This window comes from Oncorhynchus gorbuscha, linkage group LG11 (assembly GCF_021184085.1).
Source record: "Oncorhynchus gorbuscha isolate QuinsamMale2020 ecotype Even-year linkage group LG11, OgorEven_v1.0, whole genome shotgun sequence".
In the NCBI taxonomy this organism is placed as follows: domain Eukaryota; kingdom Metazoa; phylum Chordata; class Actinopteri; order Salmoniformes; family Salmonidae; genus Oncorhynchus; species Oncorhynchus gorbuscha.
The window spans coordinates 20160533-20186465 of record NC_060183.1 but is presented as its reverse complement, the minus strand read 5'-3'; the positions used below and the strand labels follow the sequence as shown (position 1 = coordinate 20186465).

At 42.3% G+C, this 25933-nt stretch overlaps 1 long non-coding RNA gene across 1 annotated transcript; it reads left to right on the top strand.

The window, feature by feature from the left end:
* The first annotated feature begins 10866 nt into the window (after positions 1 to 10866).
* On the top strand, positions 10867 to 24387 carry LOC124047578. The gene is made up of 3 exons (XR_006841111.1): positions 10867 to 10977; positions 11114 to 11295; positions 22700 to 24387. It is a non-coding gene; the product is annotated as an uncharacterized LOC124047578 (long non-coding RNA).
* The last annotated feature ends 1546 nt before the right edge of the window (positions 24388 to 25933 follow it).

The window sequence follows — 25933 nt, the reverse complement described above, 5'->3', positions numbered from 1 at the left end:
GGTGACCATAATGAATGAAGATGATATTAAAGCATCCCACCACAGCATCACCGTCATTCAGTTACAGTAGACTCATCCACGATGCAGTTTTAAAAAATCATCTTGATTGAGTCAATTAGCTAATTAGGGCTGCTACTGATGTCTAAGGGATATTTCTGCATGCATACATTTTGATAAGCCTAGTAACATTTGGTCAGTATTCAGCAGTTATATAGGCCTAATGCAAAAGCTATCTATAGATTATATTGGTTGTTAGTGGAGAGGTCCATTGTATTTCCATTGCTTATCCAACAAGTAGCAATAACCAACAGGATAATGAACATAGCATATTCTCTCTAAAACAATATTTGACATCTTTGGAATATAGCCCTTTGTCTACTTTTTTCAAATAATATAATTTTCTTATGATTCCACGGAAAGGTTGCGGTTGATCATTGACTTTGCAGAAGAAGTATATTAAGACTTAAATAGCACCTTCATAAGCAATGAATAACCCAACAGTCGACACAGTAACACTGTTGCAAAATGTGCAGACCTGCTGCTGTTGTAACTTTTAATGAATCATTGCACCTATAGCCTGTCGTGCATTCACCTATTCAGTCATGATAACCCATGTCCATGCATTTTTACTTAAAGGTCCAATGCAGCCATTTTTTTTTGTTATTTAACTAAATACCCCACTGTGATTGTTTTCAATTAACATGGTCAAAAACAAACAAAAATAGCTTCTCAGCTAAGTTCAATTTCACAAAGCAATAATTTAGCTTGGACTGTCTGCGAGTGGTCTGAGTGGGGAGTGGAAAACTGGAAATGAGCTGGTGTTGGCAGAGAAATTTGGAACTCTTTCTTATTGGTCTATTAACTAATTTACCACCTGGTGATGTCACCATGGAGCGCCAAATCTGTCCCACCAAAACAGGCAGTCTTTTCAAACAGCTCTTACACTAAAAGGGCATTATCATAATTTTCACAATTTCAGAGCATAATTCCAACCTCAGTGTGCAAATATATACGTGGAAATATGTACCCCCCACAAAACACAGGCAAATCTAGTTTGACTGCACTGGGCCTTAAAGTTGGGACATTGGGTCTTATGGGTCTTTAAGTAAGACATTAGGTCTTATGACTACAGTATAATGTAATTGGTGCCCTGAAGATTTTGCCAAGTTACACAACCCTATTGCATCACAGCCAGTCTTGCATGTCTAGGTCTTATGGGCTTGTCAGTCTCCACGAATAGTGACCAAAACTACATTGATCGCACCCGACACAGTGAGGTCACACTAGAGCTATAGTTATAGTTATATAGACATATTGGCCTTTCTATGGCTCTGCATCACACAGCGTGGATAAGCACGCTGCCAATGGATGGGGAAAACAGAATGTGATTGATATTTCCAGATTATGTAAATGCCAAGATAGATACAAGGAATTGCAAAAATAAAGGAAACACCAACATAAAGTGTCTTAATAGGACGTTGGGCCACCACGAGCCGTCTGAACAGCTTCAATGCGCCTTGTCATAGATTCTACAAGTGTCTGGCACACTATTAGAGGGATGGATGTGTTTTGTTGATGGTGGTTGAAAACGTCGTCTCAGGCGCCGCTACAGAGTCTCCCATAAGCGTTCAGTTGGGTTGAGAGCCCAGTTTTTCACAAGTTATCTGGATTTTGCCTGTCGGATAGGATTAAATACATAAAAATAGAATGAATAGAACGGACAGGTCACTGACTTGAATGGGGAGTCAAGTTCTATTCATTCAATTTCTATCCATTTAATCTTATCCGATAGCCAGAATCCAGATAACTTTTGAAAAGCTGGACTGAGACAGCTCTCTGATTTTTGAGTCCATATTCTTCCCCACAAGGGGTCAGTGTACCCCATCCTTTGCATACTGAAACCTCCAGAAATGTAATTTACCCCTACAACAAGATATTGCATCTAAATATTGCGTCTATTACATCATAACTTTCTCTTTCCACTTTGGCCCATCAATTTGCTTTAGTGATATTTCAACTTAATTAACATAGTAGACTGTAACGAAGTACTTTCGATAAATAAATTATTAGTGACGATATAGTATACAGTAGGTCAAAATATATATATATATATATTTTTTTTTTTTTTTGTGGTCGGTATCATGGCTTCCAGTCTTTTCTGGATCTGGCTGTTGTCATGACTTTTGGCCAGTCTATGCATCTTCCCATATCACCACTAGATGGAGTTGCAACATCATTTTTCCATGAAATGCTATCATCTCTCTCTCTCTCACTCCAACACTAACATACAGGGCTCATACTGATTAAGCTCTAGCTGTATCAGCTGTTTACCATACATCCGAAACACCAGTAAGATAAGCTTTCAATCTTATTGTGTAATAATGGTCCATTTACACTGAGTGTACAAAACATTAGGAACTTCCTAATATTGAGTTGCACTCCCACCCAGAAAGCATTCCACAGGGCTGCTGGCCCACATTGACTCCAATGCTTCCCACAGTTATGTCAAGTTAGCTGGATGTCCTTTGGGTGGTGGACCATTCTTGATACACATGGGAAACTGTTGAGAGTGAAAAACCCAGCAGCATTGTAATCCTTGACACAAACTGGTGCACCTTGCACCTACTACCATACCCTGTTCAAAGACATTTAAATAGTTTGGCTTGCCCATTCCCCTCTGAATGGCACATATACAGAATCCATGTCTCAATTGTCTCAAGGCTTAAAAATCCTTATTTAACCTGTCTCCTCTCCTTCATCTACACTGATTGAAGTGGACTTAACAAGTGACATCAATAAGGGATCGTAGCTTTCACCTGGATTTACCTGGTCAGTTTATGTCATGGAATGAGCCGGTGTTCCTAATGTTTTGTACACTCAGTGTATGCTATTGGGCATAAGCTATCAGGTAAATTAATCTTTGACTTCGTTCTTTAAGTGAGTTCATCTAATATGACATTTCTAGATGAGTGATATTTCTAGCTGAGAGGGAAGGGTCCATAGAATAATGAATTAGAATACTCAATACTCATTTAATAGGATCTATATGGAAGAGCCCATCTGGCTGATAGGATACTGGCAGGGCATTGATTTAATAGCATCTCTATTGACAGTTTCCTCCGGGTCATTCCTCATACTGACCAGCTGATTGGAACGTTCACCACCTGGGTCCAAGCTGTAAATCTGAGAGCCCATCCAAATTCTATTCAGGGTAAATCATGTTAGCTGCTGCATGAGTTTGATAAGTTGACATGAAATGTGAACAGTACATTTACAGGTGCCATCCATTAGATTCCCCAATCATGTCACATAGGCCTTTGTCTCTCCACCTTGCCCTCTGATCGGCTGGATGGAATATGCGCATACCAGTCCAATCCTTTCAGAGCTGCAGTACACAGGTGCCTAGGGGATCGGTAGGGGCTAGGGATAGTTTCTGTTCCGGGGCATACTCTTGCCCTTCATTGTCCTTGACTTGGTCCCAGGCAGGGGCAGTACATGTCAGTTAACCATGAATAAAGACCTTTCCCACAGAGGGATATAATCTCAGCACACACCAGCAGGGTCTCTGCCTGACTTTGGAGGAGGGGTTGGGCTTGATTGATAGGAAACGTTTTAGTGACAGCAAAAGGAGTATCTCTTGTAATGTTCATACTGCTTTATTCAACAATACCATTCAAGGATATAGTAAATGTGGCATAGTTGTGTCTGTCTTATACTGTTTTTGCCTTTGAATGCATGTGCATTCCGGACTAAATTCTCAACACTTCAGCACCTGACATTGACTAACCAGTAGGGGTCTCTCTTACTTATGAAGAAAATTACTCATTCAAGGGTTTTTCTTTATTTTTTATTTTTATTTTCTACATTGTAGTATACTAGCAAATACATGAAAACACTCATATGGAATCATGTAGTAACCAAAAAAGTGTTTTATATTTCAGAATCTTCAAAGTAGCCACCTATTGCCTTGATGATAGCTTTGCACACTCTTGGCATTCTCTCAACCAACTTCACGAGGAATGCTTTTCCAACAGTCTTGAAAAAGTACCCACATATGCTCAGCACTTGTTGGCTGTTTTTCCTTCACTCTCCGGTCCAACTCATCCCAAACCATCTCAATTGGGTTGAGGTTTTAAGTTCCTCGGCGTACACATCACGGACAAAATGAATTGGTCCACCCACACAGACAGCGTGGTGAAGAAGGCGCAGCAGCGCCTCTTCAACCTCAGGAGGCTGAAGAAATTTGTCTTGTCACCAAAAGCACTCACAAACTTTTACAGATGCACAATCGAGAGCATCCTGTCGGGCTGTATCACCGCCTGGTACGGCAACTGCTCCGTCCAGAACAGTAAGGCTCCCAAAACATCACTGCTCTAGAGGAGATCTGCATGGAGGAATGGGCCAAAATACCAGCAGCAGTGTGTGAAAACCTTGTAAAAACTTACAGAAAACGTTTGACCTCTGTCATTGCCAACAAAGGGTATATAACAAAGTATTGAGAATCTTTTGTTATTGACCAAATACTTATTTTCCACCACAATTTGCAAATAAATTCATGAAAAATCCTACAATGTGATTTTCTGGATTTTTTTTCTCATTTTGTTTGTCATAGTTGAAGTGTACCTATGATGAAAATTACAGGCCTCTCATATTTCTAAGTGGGAGAACTTGCACAATTGGTGGCTGACTAAATACCTTTTTGCCCCACTGTATGTCTGTAGTCTATCAGTTCATTCCTCTTTTTTTATCTCTGAGAGAAAGGGTCCCCAATGGCCCAAAAGGCTATCAAATTTACCATTAATATTACAAGTCAATCTTTCATATGAAACTGTTTCTGCCAGGGCTATGTACCATTCCTTTATATGAGGGAGGGTCCTTCTCCCTCCAGTATCTCAATGTGAATAATTTGGCTGTAGTTAGAGCAACTTGGAGCCGGTTTAAACATGAGCTTCTCAGTCTATCACAATCCTTAGTGATATTCAGTAATAGACAAGCAGGATTTGGGGTATCCCCAATCTTTTCCATTACCCTCTGCCAAAAGGTACCCAAATTTGGACAGTTACCAAACATATGGATCATGTCACCTGTACTCTCCAGCATGGATTGGATTCTATCAAACCTATTCTGTTCAGCCTCAGAGGAGTCCAATAAATCCTATTGAACACTTTAAATTGAATCAGCTTGGATCGGGCATCTCTCATAGAGGAGCATCTGTTGTACTATTTTGTTCCATTCCTCCTCTCTCCTCAGTGTTGTCAATAGCAGTGAGGCATGTGTGCAGCCACTGGACCTGCTCGTACCTTGCTTTGCCCAGTGGCTCATACCAGTTCACCACAAGTGGCTGCTAGATGCATAGGGGGTAATCAATGTTGTCTTGTACTACAGACGCAGGAAGGATTGGACTCCAGTTAATGGCTTTTGATTCTATGAGAGAGGAATTATTCCGGCTGTATATAGCCACCCACACGACTCGGTTGACTGAGAATAATATTATTCCTTGCCTTATTCCCCGCAATAAAGCGAAATTAATTAAAACCATTATTAGTCATACACAGCATATTCTTTTGTCTGCCTCTCTTTTTTATAGGCTAGATTTTTATAATTGTATAATACGGAACAAGGTTTTTGTGTCATATGAGCTAATATCTAGCTAGTGCCTAAAAGGAAAAGATGACTCATTTTGGGCTTTTGACATTGACATTTGTGTGGAATTACAGTGTTCGCTAGGCAACCAAGCGAATAAATGGCATCAGCAAACGGGCTTGTTTGTGGAAAGGATGTCTAGCACTATCTGCAATCTAATTTACAACCCCTGTGTCAACGTGGCTGAACAAAGGCCCTGTTTTCAACCCGATTCATTCTAATCCTATTTCAACTATCAGGTGATTTTCAAAGCAACCCAGTGTTGAGCCAAGTCATATCTGTGTTTGTGGGTAATCAAATATTGACCGCAGCAAAAGTGTTTGTGGGAGTGTGGGTAGTAACAAGGCAGGCCGTCATTGTAAATAAGAATTTGTTCTTAACTGACTTGGCTAGTTAAATAAAAGTTCAATAAAACAGGCCGACAATGGGATGCTGTCAGATCATAGTGGAGTCAGTGCTCGACTCGGGCAGAAGTAAACCGCAGCTGAATACAGGCACCTCAAATGTTCTACTGCTTGAGCTCCTGTTCCTCTTATAGAATATTAGCTCAAAACTATTGTGGAGCTCCAGCACCTAAATATAAACAGTACCCCCACCCAAAATGAGTCCTGGAACCTTTTTCAGTCCAGGTCAAGCACTGCATGGAGTAGACTTAACTAACATCATGCAGGCATGTATTTTTCCACATTATCAATCCACTGTACGGACTGGTCAATATGTACAATTTTGCCTCCTACACATGCTAATAGCCTCTTGTTGTTTTCCAGAATTGTATAATGTATGTAACTGGATTTTTACATAGAATGGATGAGTGCATTGTTTTCACTCAACATCTACTGGGTAATTTATTTTCTATGTTTAGACATCCTAATCTACAGCTGAGCATGAACATTTGTCATTGCTTTTATAAGAGCCTAATGCTGTATTTGCGTGTTGTTCTATTTGTTGCATGGCTTTAAATAAAAAAGGCATTGCATGGTGTCCCAATAGCTTTTCTAACTTCCATAGCATTTTATCTTGGACTGGCTGATTACGTCCCAGCCCAATATTTAATTGGATTCAGTTATATTTTTCTCTTTCCGTACGGGTTTCTTGATTGTCAGTCATTATGAAAATGAGCCGGCCATGTTCCAATGTTCTGTGATCCACTCTACGTAAAGATAAATGTATTTATTTTTAACACTGGACCGACTTTGAGCAAATCACTGTGGAGCCATTTGCAAGGGTAGCTGGAATACATTGTGTTAGTTTATTTTTTCATTTGTGACCTCTATGCATCTATTTCACGGTACCTCTAGTCTATGCAATAGGATCCCATTTGTTTAAATATAGGCCATCCCACCAGAGCCGGTCCTGACCTCCCTGGGGCCCTAAGCAAAATTCTGCTAAGGGGCCCTCCTACCTGACCCGTGAGCCATGTAAACCATTTGCAATTGCCCCACACTCACACCTGACACCCCAGTGCTCCCACTACAATCCTCCCTTCTTTAAAACAGTTTGCTCCAGCTGTCGGTCTAAGAATAAGTAGACCAGTACAGAACAGACTGAGGTATAAACAAATTATTTATTTAATAGAATATTTTATATCAAATCTTAAGATAAGTGAGTATTAACATTAACATAAATAAGAAATTGTAGAAAATATAAAATGTAGAAAATAAAAAATATAACACTGAGCTTTGGCTCTGCTGCCTGGTAATTAGTCCAGTCCTCACAATAGTATACAATTAGCTTTGTCTATACAATGTAAACATAAGCCAGTACAGAACTGCTATGGGTGTAGCTATATGTCTTAAAATAGTCAAATGAAACCTATACAGCTGTGTGTTTAACTTTGGTTCCCTCTACAGCCTGGGCATTTTCAGCATCAGCCTGGACACCTGTCTATCTGAACAGTCTGGAAGAAATTAAGAAAGTATGTCACATAGTTAGTTAAGCAGTCATTTACACAAATGCACTTCTGTCATACAATCTTAAATTTATTCTAAACATTTGATTGTTTGAATTAAAATCTTATCAAAATGTTCCTCTTCTGCACTTTCTTGAGGCAAAATCATCAATGATGTCATCATAGGACATGTGTTTCCCTACATCATGATTTATGCTCATGATGGCCGGACCACTCAAACCTTCCTGTGACATGGAAGACCCCAGGCAGCTTTTGATTAACTTTCATTTTGAAAAGCTCCTCTCTGACAATGCTACTGTTACTGGTAGGGGGACTGCATTTCTTACGGCTATCCAAAAGGTTAGGAGAGAGTTCCTCCAGGTTGTTCTCACAGAGATAGGAAAGCAGCTCAAAGGCAGTCATCTTATCTGATGGCAGATCAGGTCAATTCTGAATGTCGTGTGCCAGATCCATTCCACTGATGGCACGGTCATCTCTGAAGGTTAGAGTGTTTTCAACTTCCATGCAGTGAGTCTTTAAAGATTCACTGGACATCTGAGAGGACGTGCTGACGTTCAGCAGCACTCCATATTTGGTTTTCACCTGGTTGAGTGTTTCAAATCTCTCATCCGTGGATGTCACAGCAGAGTCGACCACACTGTTGAAGTAGTTGACTTCATGGTTTTTCTGTGCATCAGTCACTGGTTCATCAGGAGACTCATAGCTGCAATGCCTTTCGCTGTTGCTCAGTCTCTTCTCTTTCAGAACAGCCTCCACATTCATTTCTTCACAATTCCTTTTGGCTGTTGTCTGGGCCACAGAGAATCCACTTTTCCGGAATGTAGTGAGGGAGGCCTTTGCATTTGAGATTAAATTCACTGCATTGAGGCAGATTGGAGGAGCTTGTTCACCTTGTTTGTCATTGCCAGTATCTCACACCATACGACACAGCAAATCAAGAAGCGGTAGGACCCAACTTCCTCTGCAAGTGCTTGTGCCTCCACTTTGGCCACAGGATCGTTGATCATCTGTCTAGCTTCCAGTAATACCTCCCGAACCTCAGAAGCCTGATACCTGATTGCACGAACACTTTGGAACCTACTCTCCCATCTTGTGTCACTCCATGACTTCACAGTTATGTTCACGTGTTGAAAAGCTGAAAAGAAGGTGAAGAGCTTTGGCACATGCCCAAAAAACCCAACTGCATCTTTTGAAGATTTGGCAGCATCTGCAATGACAAGGTTTAGAGTATGTGCTCCACATGGGACGAACACGGCTCAGGGATTTTTTTGGGAGCAGTCTGCCTTGTACTCCTTGGTGCTTGCCCTCGGCAATATTCAAATGGAATCTTCAGCTCGTTCAGCTTATCTAAGATGACAGTGGACAGATTCAAGCCTGTTGTAACCTCAACATTCACAAAGCTGAGGAAGTGCTCCTTGATCTCTGGCTATCCCTTTAAAGCCACGCTTCTCAGAATAATGAACATTTGCTCCTGGCGACTAATGTCAGACTTTGAGTCTCTTACTTGAGTCACTATTGCGTCCAGAATCTTGTCATTCACAATCTGTATCAGCTCATGCTGTGTGCGCCTCCCAAGGTAATGAGCAGGTGTCTCTCCATCTTTCATTTTGCTGAGATGATTTTCCATAACGGGGTCAAATTTTGCCCTTAATTCAACCTCTTTTAGGAAGTTTCCATTATCTGGTTGGAAGAGTTTGTCTGCTGAACCCCTGAATGCTGCGTTTCTTTCAGCCAGGGACTGGGTGATACTTATTAAACGTGCAAGGACATCCCGCCATCTCTTTCTTTCAGCTTCCAAAATTGTCATATGAAACCTGGTCAAGAGTCTGTCCCCGACTTTGGCGCAGATCGAGTTCTCTCCGCTTAATCATATTGTTTGTGTGTTCAGGACGACCCTCATGGTGTTTCAGAATGGCATTGATATTTGACTAGTCATTGACACCTTTATTCTTTTGTAGTCTTTTGTAGAAAAGAGCTTACAGCAAAAACAATGCACAGCGTTGTTTTTTAGTTGAGTATGAAAGCCAGCTCCTGGTAATCTTTTCCCCATTTGACAGCTGTCTCTGTAATAAGCCTGAATGGAAACCTCTTCCAGTGTCACGGATCCCTCTGGAACTTTCATTGTGCACACCTGGCCACTATTCCCACTGATTGTATTTGTATATATGTGCCCTTTGTTCACCGTGGTGCTGGCGATTATTGTTACAATGTCCGTTGGTGCGTGTGAGTACCTGTGCTGTGTGTTTTGGGCTTTGGTGCCCTTGTGGACTGCGCAGATGATTACGGGACTCGTCCCCTGTGATAATCATTGTACGCGTGTGTTATTCATTCGAGGTACTCCTCACTCTTTTGTTTGGGTTTCAACCCTGTGTTTTGTTAAGTGTTTGTTTGGTCTTCGTCCCCGTGCCTTTACACGGCACGCCGTCATTTGGGTGAAATAAAAAATTATTACGCATTCCTGCATCTGTCTCCCCATTTATTCATACCAACGTGACATCTAGACTTGTCTTTAGGGTAAGAAAAATCCAGTCCTGGTTTGAATGGACCTCTGCGCACTAACTCAGTCCTCATAAAGTCTGTTAAGACTGGGGGCCGGTCTGCTGGGTCATTTGGTGGAGCAGCAACTGCTCTATTTGGGTCTGAGCTGCTTGTATCTGATGCTGGCTGTACACCTCTGGTTGTGCTAGTTCTGGCTGAGGCTGCCTGTACTTTACCTGGGTCTGTGTTAGTACCTGCTGAAGATGGCTGCATTGTGTCTGTGTTAGTATTTGCTGAAGCCAGCTGTACTGAGTCTGTGTTAGTACTGGCTGATTATAGATAACAATACTATTATTAATTTTATTAGCTGCATCAGGCACATTCAATCTGGCTCCCCCAGATTTCCTTTTCTACATTTTCAAATCTAAAATATTATTTATACTATGGTTTGTCTGAATACTTGATGGTTATTATGTACTGAGAGATGTGCATCCATATTGCCCAGTATGCCCAGCTAATAAATATTTGAAATTCAATATATAAATCAATAGTCAATGTCAATCCATTGCTTTCCATCTTGCATTAGTCCAGAGTTGTAAGGTAACCTTGACTGGGAGACTTGATCATCATTGTGTTGTTTAAAAATTATGTGCGCCTATGTGGAGTGTCACCACGCCCATATATTGTCTGGACTGGTCCCCACAGAGGTTGCTGCTGGAAAGCGCGAGTTTCATTTCGTGCACGCGCTTATGAACGCATGTTCACGCGTGACGCGGTTATCCTTTCCGAGCTGCAGTTTACAAACACCGTTGCCTGTTGATCAAACGTAATAAATAGTTTAATTTCACTCTCACTTTTGTCAGGCACAAAGTCACAGAACACAGCCCTGGAAGTGGCTGGCAAGCAAGGAAGACACAGACTGACCAAGAGATGCACTGCCCAGCTAGGTTAGCCAGACAGCACATCAACTTAACGTTACTGTTATTTGCTGAGAGGAGATAACTTGGAGAGGAGATAACACAAGTTTACCTGATTGCTGTTCCCGCAATTAACTATCATGGTGTTTTTTTCTTCTCTCTTTAGTGACCAGAAGGATAGTTCCGCTTCATCCTCTCATCGAAGTTGTAAACATTGGCACCCGCTTTGACACGAGGGGGAGGCGGGGCCTTTGCGTAATTTGTGGGGCCCTACGCAACTGGCGTTGTGAGCGGATTGGGCCGCCCGGCTCTGGCGGTAACTGATAATAAGCCTGGAGTGGGTCAAAGGTGAGGAGCGACTGCTAGACGGCTAGCTAAAACAAGGTGTCTGAGGGGTCTTAAATAAATATTAGACTACCCAGCCAACACATTACACCACCATGCACCTCAGAGGTACCCACATTATCAACAGCAGCCACAGGGCCAGACATGTGTCTCAGGCCGATTATCAAAGGTTTACTACCATAGCTCTATTTTGGAGTTGTTCAGTGCTAGTTCAGTTCTATAGCTCCACCAGATAATCAGAAAAAAGATTTCGTAATATTCCTCACAGCCAGTATCAGTCAACCATGTATCCAGTACATTCCTGAATTTTATACTGTAAGCCCACCATTAATTCTGTGAAGCCTACTCTCCGACCTGCAGTAGTTCTACATCAGCAATTCAATGAGGGCCCTCAATGTAGAAACCGTGTGTGCGTGTGTGTGCTGTAACCTTGAGAGAGCCTATGGTCAGAGTGACTGGGAGCGCATGTGCTATCTTTAGCTTTTGTAGATTGTTTTTCTACCGGCCTCTTCCTCCTCTACTCCTCCTCCATCTCTTTCCACTTTAGCCTACATCACTCACTCGCTGCGAACAAGACTGAACTGTTATTAGCAGAAAGAAACACACTATGCGGGAAACACGTGCCACATTATTATTATTTTCTTCAGAGTGAATGACTCAGCACTTGCACTCACTGGCCTTGATTCCTGCCAGCAGGCATCTGTCAGGCCTGGCCAGAAGATCCTCCTATATACAGTAGGGTCCAAAATTATTGACACCTTTGATAGAGATGAGCAAAAATGTTTTTCATATACTGACATATATTGTATAAAAAAACTGAAATTAGATTATTTTATACTAATACAATTGTTCAGAGAAAGTCATCTTTTTTTCTGAAAAAGGTAGGGTTAAAAAATATTGACACCCCTGTTTTCAATACCTTTCAATACCTTACCTTGATCTTAGGCCATTCCTCCATACAGAATCCTTCCAGATCCTTGATATTCGTAGTCTGCACTTATGGACTGCCCTCTTCAATTCAAACCACAGGTTTTCAAAGGGTTTTAGATCCTGGAGACTGAGATGGCCATTGCAAAATGTTGATTTTGATGTGTGCTTGGGGTTATTGTCTTGCTGGAAGATCCACTTGCGGCCAAAATGTATGCACACATGACTGTAAGTCGCTTTGGATAAAAGCGTCTGCTAAATGGCATATATTATTATTATTATTATTAAGTGTCGGCCTCCTGGCAGAAGCAACCAGGTTTTTGGCTAAAATGTCCTGGTTCTGGGTATAGTGAATGATGCCGTTGACCTTAGCAAGATCCCAGGACCAGTGGAAGCAAAATAGCCCCATAACATCAAAGATCATGAATTATTGTGCATTTTCATTTCAATGCTAAACCCACCACCGGTGTGTGGCCACAGATCTCTATTTTAATGTCATCTGACCGAACGCACGGGTTCCAGTCCAAGTGCCAATGCATTTTTACAAACTCAGTGGTTTGGATGACATGAAAATACAGCTCTTTGGCCACGTACACCGGTAGTGGGTTTGGCATCGAAATGAGAATGCATGAACAGAAAACCACATACCTACTGTGAAATATGGTGATGTATTTTTAATGAATGAGAAAGGGAGACATGGGGAAATGTCCAGCATCTCAAGGGGTACACATTTTTTTTTACACTAGCACAACACAGCTGTTCCAAATATTTAAAGCTTGATGAGTTGATCATTTAAATCAGCTGTCTAGTTCTTGGGCAAAAAAAACAAATTGTGTACCCCTTGGGGTCCACAGGACCGAGTTTAGAAAATGCTGGGCTAGAGACTGATTCATTTCCCATGCCCCCTTTTCTCTTTTCAGACCTGCCTGTCTGATATAAGTACTGCATTTCAAATGGTTATCAGAATGTGTGTTACGAGAGCTTGACATTCCCCTGAGCTACATAACTTTTTTTCATGTAATGTCAATCTGACTTTGACATCCTTTCGGATATACAGTGCATTCAGAAAGTATTTAGACCCCTTGACTTTTTCCACATTTTGTTTCGTTACAGCCATGTTTTTTTCCTCATCAATATACACACACAAAACCCCATAATGACAAAGCAAAAACAGGTTTTTAGAAATGTATTTTTTTTTTAAAGTATGACATTTATATAAGTATTCAGACTCTTTACTCAGTACTTTATTGAAGCACCTATGGCAGCGATTACAGCCTTGAGTCTTCTTGGGTATGACACTACAAGCTTGGCACACCTGTATTTGGAGAGATTCTCCCATTATTCTCTGCAGATCCTATCAAGCTCTCTCAGGTTGGATGGGGAGCATTGCTGCACAGCTATTTTCAGGTCTCTCCAGAGATGTTTGATCGGGTTCAAGTCCGGGCTCTGGCTGAGTTACTCAAGGAAATTCAGAGACTTGTCCCTAAGCCACAACTGCGTTATCTTGGTTGTGAGCTTAGGGTTGTTGTTCTGTTGGAAGGTGAACCTTCGCACCACTTGGAGGTCCTGAGCGCTCTGGAGCAGGTTTTCATCAAGGATCTCATTTGACTTTGCTCCGTTCATCTTTCCCTCGATCCTGACTAGGCTCCAAGTCCCTGTTGTTGAAAAACATCCCCACAGCATGATGCTGCCACCACCATGCAGCACTATAGGGATGTTGTCAGGTTTCCTCCAGAAGTGATTATTAGCATTCAGGCCAAAGACTTCAATCTTGGTTTCATCAGACCAGAGAATCGTGTTTCTCGTGGTCTGAGTTCTTTAGGTGCCTTTTGGCAAACTCCAAGCTGGCCGTCTTGCCTTTCACTGAGGAGTGGCTTCCGTCTGGCCCCTCTACCATACAGGCCTGATTGGTGGAGTGCTGCAGAGATGGTTGTCCTTCTGGAAGGTTCTCCCATCTCCACAAAGGAAGGTGTGCCTTTCCAAATCATGTCCAATCAATTTAATTTACCACAGGTGGACTCCAATCAAGTTGTAGAAAGATTTCAAGGATAATAAATAAATGGAAACAGGATGCACCTGAGCTCAATTTCGAGTCTCATAGTAAAAGGTCTGAATACTTATGCAAATAAGGTATTTCTGTTTTTATTTTTAATAAATGAGCAAAAATATATGTTTTAACTTTGTCATTATGTGGTATTGTGTGAAGATTGATGAGGGGAAAAATTATTCAATCCATTTTAGAATAAGGCTGTAACGTATCCAAATGTGTAAAAAGTCAAGGGGTCTGAATACTTTCCGAATGCACTGTAACTCGTCGCAAACAGCTGAGCACGATATCCATTCCTGACCTAGAAATGACCCAAGCTCTATTTCAAGCACCTTGGTTAAGTGTCAATCATGTCTGTGTAGAATTGCATATCAGAGTTCACAGAACAGAATAAGACCCTGTAGGTGTTCCGTATCAATTGGTAATACCTGTGATAATGTGTTCCACTTCCTGTCTCTCTTATCTCTCCTCTGCACTGCAGTAGAGTGTGGAGCTGTCAAGAGAGCATATGCGCCGGCTGTATCTGTGGCCTCTGCCTGTCATCTCTGCCCTAGCCACAGACAGCACATCAGTAATATGATACACAGACTCTTTCCTTTGTCCTTTCGCTTCACCTTTTGAGCAGTGCTCCCCTGGCACGTATCTGAACTGAATTGTGAGCAGTACTACTTGCCGCAGTAGAGAAGAGAAAAGAGAGAGAGTCTTGTTTTGTTGTTTAGCCAATCAAATCAAATCAAATGAATGGTACAGTGTAGACCAGCTATTATTTGAGCTATTATCACAGTGATATTATTCATGTTATGTTGAATGTCACGAAAATGAGTTTGTGTCAGGGCAAAGCAGGTCATGTATTTCAGAGCACTCCACACCAGTCATTTACAGAGCTGTAGTCTGCCATTGACAGTGTCTCTGGGTACTAACTGACTTTCAATGGTTGCTAAGGGGGACTATTTTATATCCTTTCCACTTTCCACTCAGGCTTATAATGAGAAAGAGAAGGGAAAAGTTCAGACTGACCATGTCACTAACAATTACAGCTCATTGGGCCTTACATGTGAGTGTGCAGGAGGACACGCTCAGGACATTCACTCAGAATAACTTTCTGTTCTGTTACAGTAATAGGGAAATGGCTGCAATAGACAACATGGTGGTGCATTTTGTCTCAGGAAATGGCATATTGTAGTGATCTTAACCCAACACCTAGCAACACTATTGACAATCGCTGGTTTGGGCTTTGAGTCCAAGGAGGGGCTACCTCTTTTTTTATTTACAATATGATCAGTGTCTACAAATGGCTGTCCCAGCATCATTCCCTACCACTAACAAATACTGTGGATCCATGACATTTCTCACATTTTCCTTGTACTACGATATCTTTCTGATGTTTGCCAGAGCTTTGGACTGCCTTGCATAGAGTCTCGGAGAGTTCACAATCCATTGGTTCCCCGGTCTGATTCATGGTCATTTTTTGACCCCTGGCCCCTGACTCCCTGCTCTGAAATCAGTGATGCCTGGCAACACTCATCTATGTAATATAATAGGATTAAAGGAGGATGGGAGTGCTCTGTACATGTCACACATGGACACAGAGGTCAAATACCAGCCATACCCAGAATGCTAATGTATAGTATAACCGTGTAAAGACAAGATGGATGAGGCCATAGTACTAGCCTAATGAGTGCTTTTATAATATCTCTTGATGCTCTGATGAAGGCGTAACTGCCAAAACGCATCAGCCTGCCCAGCGGAAAATAAAAAGGTGAAATGAGGTGACGTCTTGTCTTTAAAAAAATAAATAATCTTGGAGTTTCATTCGAAATCTTTTATAATACATTTAGCCCATTATACCTTTACCTCGGCAATGTCTCCTTTGGCCCATTATAATACTGTGCGTACTTATACGATACCTTTGGCCTGTGTTCTTATGGGCCAACTGTATATTATACGTTTAGCTCATGTACTTATGTGCTTACATGTAGAGGAATATGTTGTTAGCCAACCACAGCCAAAGCCCTTTTCTTTGTTAGAATAACTTCTCTCTGTTGTACCATAGGGCTGGGAATTGCCAGGGACCTCACGATACGATTTTATCACGATACTCTTGTCATGATACGATATGTATTGCGATTCTCACGATTCTATATGTATTGTAATTCGATACCCGGGATTTGATTGTGTTTTGATGTTCCAAACACATTGTTCACTTCTGCAGAGAGCGAGAGAGAGCACATGGAAAACTAGTTTTAATCAGTCATGGAAATAGAAGAGCTGAGAACAAATTGGCTCCCTAATTAAAAGAAGATGGAGAACAAGCTAGGAAGGAGTTTTACAGCTAACTCGTGCAAAAATAATATGGCGATATTGTCAAAACGATACGATTATCCTAAAAAAATCATATCTCGATATGTAACTGTAGTGTCCCCGTCTAGCCTCTCACTGTCACGTCCTGACCACAGAGAGCTTTTATTTTCTATGGTGGAGTAGGTCAGGGCGTGACTGGGGGGTTAGTCTAGTTTATATTTTCTATGTGGAGTTAGTTCTAGGTTGTTTTTTCTATGTTGGGGTTTTAGTATGATTCCCAATTAGAGGCAGCTGGGTATCGTTGTCTCTAATTGGGGATTCATACTGAAGTAGCATTTTTTCCACCTGTGGGTTATGGGATATTGTTTTGTTTTGAGTGAGTTGCCAGTCACGGTTCGTTGTTTGTTAGTTTATTGTTTATTGTTTTGTCTTTGGCTAAATTTTAACTTCTTTATTAAACATGTGGAACTCTACGCACGCTGAACCTTGGTACGTTAATTCTACAAACGATTGTGACAGAATATCCCATCATAACAGGACCAAGCAGCGTGCCCAGGTGGAGAAAGTATCCTGGACTTGGGAAGAAATCCTGGCAGGACAGGATCGCCTTCCTCGGTGGGAGAAGCAAGGAGAGAAGGGAGAACAGCGAGGACGCGGCCACAGAGTAAGCTCAAAAGACAGCCCAAACCTTTTTTGGGGGGGCACACGGGGTGGTTGGCGGAGCCGAGGTGTGAACCGGTGACAACATGGGAGGAGGTAGAAAGGTGGTCGGTCGATCCAGGGAGAGTGCAACAGTGCGAGGAGTGATACCGGAGAATGGAGTTGGCGAGGAGTATGCGGCAACGCAGGCAGTTGGAGGAGCGTGTTAACAGTCCAGTGCAATCTGTGCTGGTCCCACACATCAGGCCTCCAGTGTGCCTCCCCAGTCCAGTACGTCCTGTGCCTGCTCCTCGCACTCGCCTTGATGTACGCCTTCACAGCCAAGTACGTTCTGTGCTAGCTCCTCGCACTCGCCATGCGAAGTGTGTCATCGAATTGGTACCATTGATGCAAGCTATACGCACCAGCTCTCCGGTGCGCCTTCACATCCCAGTTCGTCCTGTTCCTTCTCCCCGCACTCACCCTGAAGTGCATGTCACCAGTCCGGTGCCACCTGTACCGGCCCCACGGACGATCTCCAGTCCAGAGCTTCCAGCGACAGTTCCCAGTCCAGAGCTTCCAACGACTGTCCACAGTCCCGAACCTCCTGAGACGGTCCGGAACCTCCTGAGACGGTCCACGGTCCGGAACCTCCTGAGACGGTCCACGGTCCGGAACCTCCTGAGACGGTCCACGGTCCGGAACCTCCTGCGACGGTCAATGGTCTGGAACCACCAGCTCCGTGGCCGTAGCCTTCTCCTGCGCCGATGCCAAGGCCAGGCACACGGGGGAGTCGGCAGAGCCGAGGTGCGATCCAGTGACAACATGGCAGGAGGTAGAAAGGTGGTAGTCTAGTTTATACTGTATTTTTTTTCTCTCCTGCCTTTATTTTCTATGGTGGAGTAGGTCAGGGCGTGGCAGCTTGCTATCATTGTCTCTAATTGGGGATCATACTTAATTAAGTTATGGCATATTGTTTTGAGTTAGTGTTGTAGTTACGGTTCGTTGTTTGTTAGTTTATTGTTTTGTCTTTGGATAAAGTTTCACTTTTTATTTTTTTTTATTTTACCCCCCTTTTTTCTCCCCAATTTCGTGGTATCCAATTGTTAGTAATTACTATCTTGTTTCATCGCTACAACTCCTGTACGGGCTCAGGAGAGACGACGGTCGAAACACAACCCAACCAAGCTGCACTGCTTCTTAACACAGTGTGCATCCAACCCCAATGTGGCGACCTTGGTTAGTGCACACTGCGCCCGGCCCGCCACAGGAGTAGCTGGTGCGCGATGAGACAAGGATATCCCTACCGGTCAAACCCTCCCTAACCCGGATGACGCTAGGCCAATTGTGCGTCACCCCACTGACCTCCCGGTCATCGACCGGCTTTGACAGAGCCTAGGCGCGAACCCAGACTCTCTGGTGGCACAGCTAGACCACTGCGCCATCCGGGAGGCCCTTAAAGTTTCACTTTTTTTAAAGTGAAACTTTATGTGGAACTCTACGCACGCTGCGCCTTGGTCCGTTAATTCTACAAACGATCGTGACACTCACGCGTTCTGTCACTAACACTAAAACTAGAACTGAAACTAAATAATGTAAAAACCAAACAGAAACTTTGGCTATTAGACCGGTGGAAAACTGTCCTTTGGTCTGATGAGTGCAAATTTGAGATTTTTGATTCCAACCGCTGTGTCTTTGTAAGACGCAGAGTAGGTGAACGGATGATGTCTGCATGTATGGTTACCAACCAGCGTGGCAACCACAGCATTCTGCAGCGATACGCCATCCCATCTGGTTTTCACTTAGTGGGATTATCATTTGTTTTTCAACAGGACAATGACCCAAAACACACATCCAGGCTGTCTAAGGGCTATTTCACTAAGGAGAGTGATGGAGTGCTGTATAATATGACCTGGCCTCCGCAATCACCTGACCTCAACCCAATTGAGATGGCTTGGGATGAGCTGGACCGCAGGAAAAGCAGCCAACAAGTGCTCAGCATATGTGGGAACTCCTTCAAGACTGTTGGAAAAGCATTCCAGGTGAAGCTGGTTGAGAGAATGCCAAGCATGTGCAAAGCTATCATCAAGGCCTGGGGTGGCTATTTGAAGAATCTCAAATATAAAATATATTTTGATTTGTTTAACACTTTTTTGGTTTCTACATGATTCCATATGTGTTATTTCATAGTTTTGATGTCTTCACTATTTTTCTACAATGTGGAAAATAGTCCAAATAAAGAAAAACCCTTGAATGAGTAGGTGTGTCAAACCTTTTGATTGGTACTGTAGATCACAGTCAACAGGAGCCCAAAAAACAGTAGAGTGTGGTCCTTATCCAGTCTAGGGTAAAACGTGATGTCCAGTCTCTGAACCGAACCAGCTGGCAGTCTGTTCCAAAACCCTCCAACAGTAAAATAATTGACTGAACAATCAAAAAGGAGACCAAAACAGAGCTTAATGGCCTCTAAAAGACTGGAACGCAACTGTGATGAACAAAGGAAGCACTATTAATGTCTCCTTTGAGAGACAAGGGGAGACAAGGGCCCAAATACCAGATCTTCTCCGCATGGATTCCCCTTCACAGTCCGGGCCAGAAACCCTGGGTCTCGCCACAAAGTCTAATCCAGTCCTGACACGCTACACTCACAGGATGTAGAGCTACTGTACCTGAACGGTTGGTTTGTCACTTGACTCAAACACTCAGTTACTCAAGGATGTGAAGGAGCAGGACTATTGTCAAATGATGAAAAGCTCATTCCAAAGAGGATCAAACAGGACAGCATTATTCTTTGCTTATCAGCTTAAGTTAAAATGTGGTAAGAATTCTAACGTGCTTTTACTAGAAGTTCTGAATGATCTCCTAGCGTGTTTGCACTTGGAGCTACAGTATTTGTTTATATCGCAACAGATCCATAAGGCTGGTTTCCCCCATGTCAGGGCCCAAATATTACCAATAGTACATGTAAAAGCTGCTAGTTTACAAAACACCCCGATCGCTACTGCTACCATCCTCTGCATTTAGCTTTCATCTACAGAACACAGTGGGAGGAGAGTTAAGGTCAGAAATAGATCTAGTCCTGGGCAATGGGAGATGTTTAAGTAACAGCGAGGCGGTATTTCTAATCTAACCAGGAAAGGGTGAGAGGTTCCCTCCAAAGTTGCTGACAGCCAGAGTTGTCCTGTGAGCTCCTCGGCTCACGTGGGCGCTCCTTCACACGTGCACTCCCTTTTTCAACAAGGTCTCGCTCACCCACCAGTATTCACGGCTGACGGAGCATGCAGCGGCGGAGTGTGCACTTTGTACTACAGTGTGCATGGCTAGCAAGGCTGTAGCACTAATTGAAGTGACAGGATCCTGGGGGAAATGAGAGAGGTCACATATTTCTTCAGTCGGGGACGGTCGACACAGTACTGGAGGGATGGAGGGATCACACACGGGAGGCTGCGGTGAGCCTGATCTCTGTGAAAAGTGGAGAGGCACTGGATAGAGCCCAATGCAGGTGCATTAATTTGGATTACATTCATTTGTCTCTGTGCAAGTTATTATGTGACTTCATTCATCGTTGTTATGCACATACAGTGCTTACCAGTATATTATATGAGTAAAATATGTGTATGTATATTCTACATTCATTTCAGTACAAATCCATGAAGTGGATTAAAAGTGATTACAGTAATGCATACTTTCCCCACATATTCAGCAGATTTCCAAACCTGCCTGTTCCAATAACACAATAACAACCAGATGAAAATACCAACAGATCACATCCAGTCCAGAGCAATCCTCTTGTGAATCAGCCCCTACAGTTCCTCCGGTCTGCATATAATTAATAGCAGAGATTAACAGTTGTGGTGTCTCTGCCAGGCAGCAGCAGTCCCACACACACCACTGTGGTAGCCAGGCAGGGTGGCCATGCTCCAGATGGGTTGTCTGTAGCCCAGTCGTGGGGAGATGAGAACTCTGGGGGGCTGGCTGGGTCTCAGCTGAATTTGGATTCATCAAAAAATATAATTTCATAAACCTCCCCAAAACCATTATTCTAGGTAGCCTCAACCAGACAAAGATACATGTAAGTCCCAGGCTAACAGTGTCTGAGTAAGAAAGCCTCCCCTGAGCGATGAATCACACCCAGCCAACAGTACGCAGAGGTACAAGTTGTGATTATGAATATGAATGTCTGTGCCTTGACTTCCCGTAGCAATATCAATTATTCACGTGAAAATATTTTGTGTCAGTTACCTGTGGCCAAAGACATGGAGAAGGAGACAGCTGAATCCATGTGTTGTGGCTCTGGGTAACCTATTTTCTTCTGCCACAGGCAAAGGCCATGGGTTGACGCAAACATTCAATCTCTCGTGGAACATTGAAGTACCAACATTGTGTTAAAGCTCGTTTTTCAAGACCAATAAATATAGGCTTGGGTGCTTTCTCTTGCCTTCCTCAATAGACACTGAGGCAAAACAAGTCATACGGAACCTATAGTGAATACGCTCATGGTGAATGTATGACCCAAGCACCTTTGGGACTCTTTTTTTCCCCCATCACTCCTTCCCGTACTGGCTATAGTCCCTACACTCTTAGAAAAAAGTCCCCGTAGTAGAACCCTTTTTTTGGTTCCAGGTAGAACTCTTTTGGGTTCCATGTACAGTAGAACCCTTGTGGAGAGGGTTCTATATGGAACCCAAAACGATTTTACCTGGAACCAGAAGGGGTTCTTCAAAGGGTTATCCTATGGGGACAGCTTGAATAACCCTTTTTAGGTTCTAGGTAGCACCTTTTTTTACATGGGTGTACTCTCATTGAGCCCAGAGTGGCACTTTTATGGGCCTTTGGGGAAAGAAAATAGGATTAATCCAACCTTCTAACATCAGCCAATGAGTGATGTACCTCAGTGTCCCCCTCTCACCCTAAAAACCCTTCACTACACACAAGCTGTCATACAAGACCACTTTCACCACCAGCTCTATGTCAGCATGCTTTCTTCAATTCAAATATCAGTGAAATCCAAGATATTTTCGCATAGATTTAGACCAATATTACCACAAGATGGAGGAGTAGGGGTTTGCGTATTGATTGGAGCTCCTTTGATATTCTGGCGGTCCCTTGGTAACCCTGCTGAAATGGACCATTTTGAAATCCAACCACAAAATCAATTCAACTCTTGCCTCTGCCACGCAGATCACCGATTGGTGAGTGACTCACGGTTGCCGTGGTAAATTAGAATGATGTCTAGGCCAGTTGTAGTTTTTTTGCCGTTCCAAAGAGGGGTTCCTCTGAAACTTAGCAGTCTTTGTGTGATAAAACACTCTGGATAAAACACGGCATACCATTGAGGTGCTCAAGTTTACATGGTATTGTCTCCAAATGCACACTGCTGTCTGGAAACTTAGAAGCTGGACTTGCTGCACTGAGTAACTGTATATCCTTATAGAGCTTTTGTGCCAGAAAATGTATTTAATCTTAATTATTTTCTATTCGTTATTTATCCAGGTGAGTCCCATTTCAGATTCTGATACTGCATCTTGGACAGGCTTGTAGAAGACAGCATCACAACACAATGCAGTGAACTAAACCTGAGGAGAGAATACAGTCAGACAGAGGTAGGCGATAGATGGGGAATACCAAGGTGAACCCTTTGGATATTGGATAAGCCGGTCTTCAAAGAGTACAAAATTATGTTAGGGATCCACCTGTCAGCTCGTGATTCCTCTGCTTAATCTCCCATAATCCCGCAAACACTTGTGTTTGTTCTAGCAAATGAGCCAGCATTGGAAAATGAAGGAGGTTGAAGGAGAGAGAACATATTTACATCCGCCGCAGGATCCCTTTCTCATTAGAGGCATTAACTAAGCCAGCCATGCGTATAATATTGAAATGATGCTACCTTTTTGAAGAGGCATTCACTTCTCCTGGTTTTATATTAAAACGAGTCATATCCATACATTCAAAATGCTAATATTTGCCATTTGAAGTCATTGAAGTTTCCATAGTCGAGAAATACTCTGTGTCAGTTTAGCAACTTCCTTTCTGAGGTTAGGCTAATGAATTCCAGTAACCAGCTGTTGTGTCAGGATGACTCCACAAATACCGCTCAGAAGTTTTAATGAACAGATTGTTGTGAATAACTTGGTGTGTAAGATCATGCAGGTCACAGTCATGGTTTGTGTCAATGTGCAGAGGCCCAGACTCTAGAGAATGTTGTTTGGCAGCCAACAGACTTTTGCGTTGCAAATCAGCGTCAGCTAAGGTTGTTATAAGGTTGTGGTACGGTTGAAATAAGGTTGTGGTACGGTTGAAATAAGGTTGTGGTAAGGTTGTTATAAGGTTGGGGTAAGGTTGCTGTAGCTTACTGCATATCAACGGGTGCTACATACTCTAACTCCTTATCAGTCGTTATCAGAGACAAATGTACAGTGTTCTATAGAAGCTGGAACACTTAGTTGGCAGAATGCACATTATCATTGCATGGGAATGTAGATTGTAGATTGGTTCATTGTTCACTGCATAACTTCATATCTGGAAATTGGCCAATGGGCTTGCAGTACATTATGGAATCTGGGACAGACCCAAATGGATTTAAAAAAAGAAACCCTTTAGGAGAAAACAGTGATAGAAAAGTTCAAAAATAGCAAACATTTTCAATTGGGAGTATTGTTGAGTTTGCTGAATTTCCCTCTAGAATCTCTATCTTCAGAAAACCTTCTTTAATTTTATCAGGAAATCAACAGCTTCAACCAATGTTCCATCTGCCAAATATTTCTCTATAGTTGAGTGCACTCAAACAAAACAACATCTTCGCCAATAATTTGGACTGAATAATATGAAATATTATTGTTGTTTCTTCATTAAGGACTATTTCCAAAATTGTAGTTGGATTTAGAATAAAACATATCTATTTGGCAGCCAGTATGTCTCTATATCTAGCATGGAAGGGGAGGGAGAGTGCACGTTTGTTTGCTCCAGGCCTTAGAGACAGTAGTGTCTCTTCTTAATTGGACTTTCTCAGCATGTGGCTTGTGTCTTATCCGCTATAAGATAACATTCAATTAGCTGGTCAATTTAATTTTACCCCTAGTTTTAAAGGTAATTATCTGCTATTCCACACATTCTGCCATGAGGCTGAGAGAACATTTAGCTGTTTTAAAACTAATTTCCTGCAATTCTACACATTTTGCCATGGGGCTGAGAGAACATTTAGCCGTTTTAAAACGAATTTCCTGCAATTCTACACATTTTGCCATGAGGCTGAGAGAACATTTAGCCGTTTTAAAACTAATTTCCTGCAATTCTACACATTTTGCCATGAGGCTGAGAGAATATTTAGCCATTTTAAAACTAATTTCCTGCAATTCTACACATTTTGCCATGAGGCTGAGAGGACATTTAACTGTTTTAAAGCTAATTTCCTGCAATTCTACACATTTTGCCATGAGGCTGAGAGAACATGTATCTGTTTTAAAGCTAATCTACAATTATACACATTTTGCCAGGAGGCTGAGAGAACATTTAGACTTTTCAAAGCAAAGTTCTTGCTATTCTACAAAAAAAATTATGAGGCTGAGAGAATATTTAGCCTTTGTAAAACTAATTTCTTGCAATTATACACATTTTGCCATGAGTCTGAGAGAATATGTAGCTGTTTTAAAGCTAATTTCCTGCAATTATACACATGTGCCCTGTGTGCCCCTTTCAGTAATCTGCCCCTGTCCTTAAAGTCCTCCTTTAATTAATTTTCACTATTGTATTTATAATTAAGTATACACAAGATCTAAAGTGTACACTTTCGTCTGATTAAATCCAAAGCCTCTACTTGAAATATGCAATCTTGCATTCTATGCATATTGGTGAGTCAGATTTATAGAATGACCAATCACATTCATTACTGACTCAAGAGGTTCCCTATTTGTCACGACTTCCGCCGAGGTCGGTCCCTCTCCTAGTCCGGGCGGCGTTCGGCGGTCGACGTCACCGGTCTTCTAGCCATCGCTGATCCATCTTTCATTTTCCATTGGTTTTGTCTTTATTTTCTACACACCTGGTTTTCATTATCCAATTACATGTTCATGTATTTAACCCTCTGTTTCCCCCATGTTTGTTGTGCGTGATTATTTCTATGTCCAGTTCGGTTCACGATGGCTGGTTTTTTTTTTCGAAGGGTGCTGTGTTCACCCGTTCGTAATATTTACCGTGGGTTATTGGTCAAGTGTATTTGTTTAACTTGTGCCTTTATTTTTTGAGTAAAGTACGTTGCTCGCTCATTTTGCTCTCCTGCGCCTGACTTCATGCACCAGCTACACTCACCTTCTGACACTATTGTAGCTCTGCCATAGTCACCAAAGCCCACTGCTATCCATCTTTATTATTCCCCGAAGCTGTTTGATTCTGCCCACAAGTTTCCACAACCACACTCCTAAATGATTTAATTACAATGTAAGCAGCTGTCAGCCTAGCTGAGTGGAAATCAAAGTAAATGGATTTGGACTGGGGGTGGGTGCTGCTCTCCATAGCCCACTTTCTGACTCAGCCATTAATAGAGGAGAAGAGATACTTGAGGTAAAGAGCCCTTCATATCATTATTACCGGTGTCTTTATGCCAAGGAATATAATGCAAATAGTGGAGAACATACTGGAGAGCAGTAGGAATGCATATGTAACAGTAAACAACAGTAGCGCTTGTTATTTTATGCAATATTACTTATTCTTTCTGTGGGATTATGGTGAACT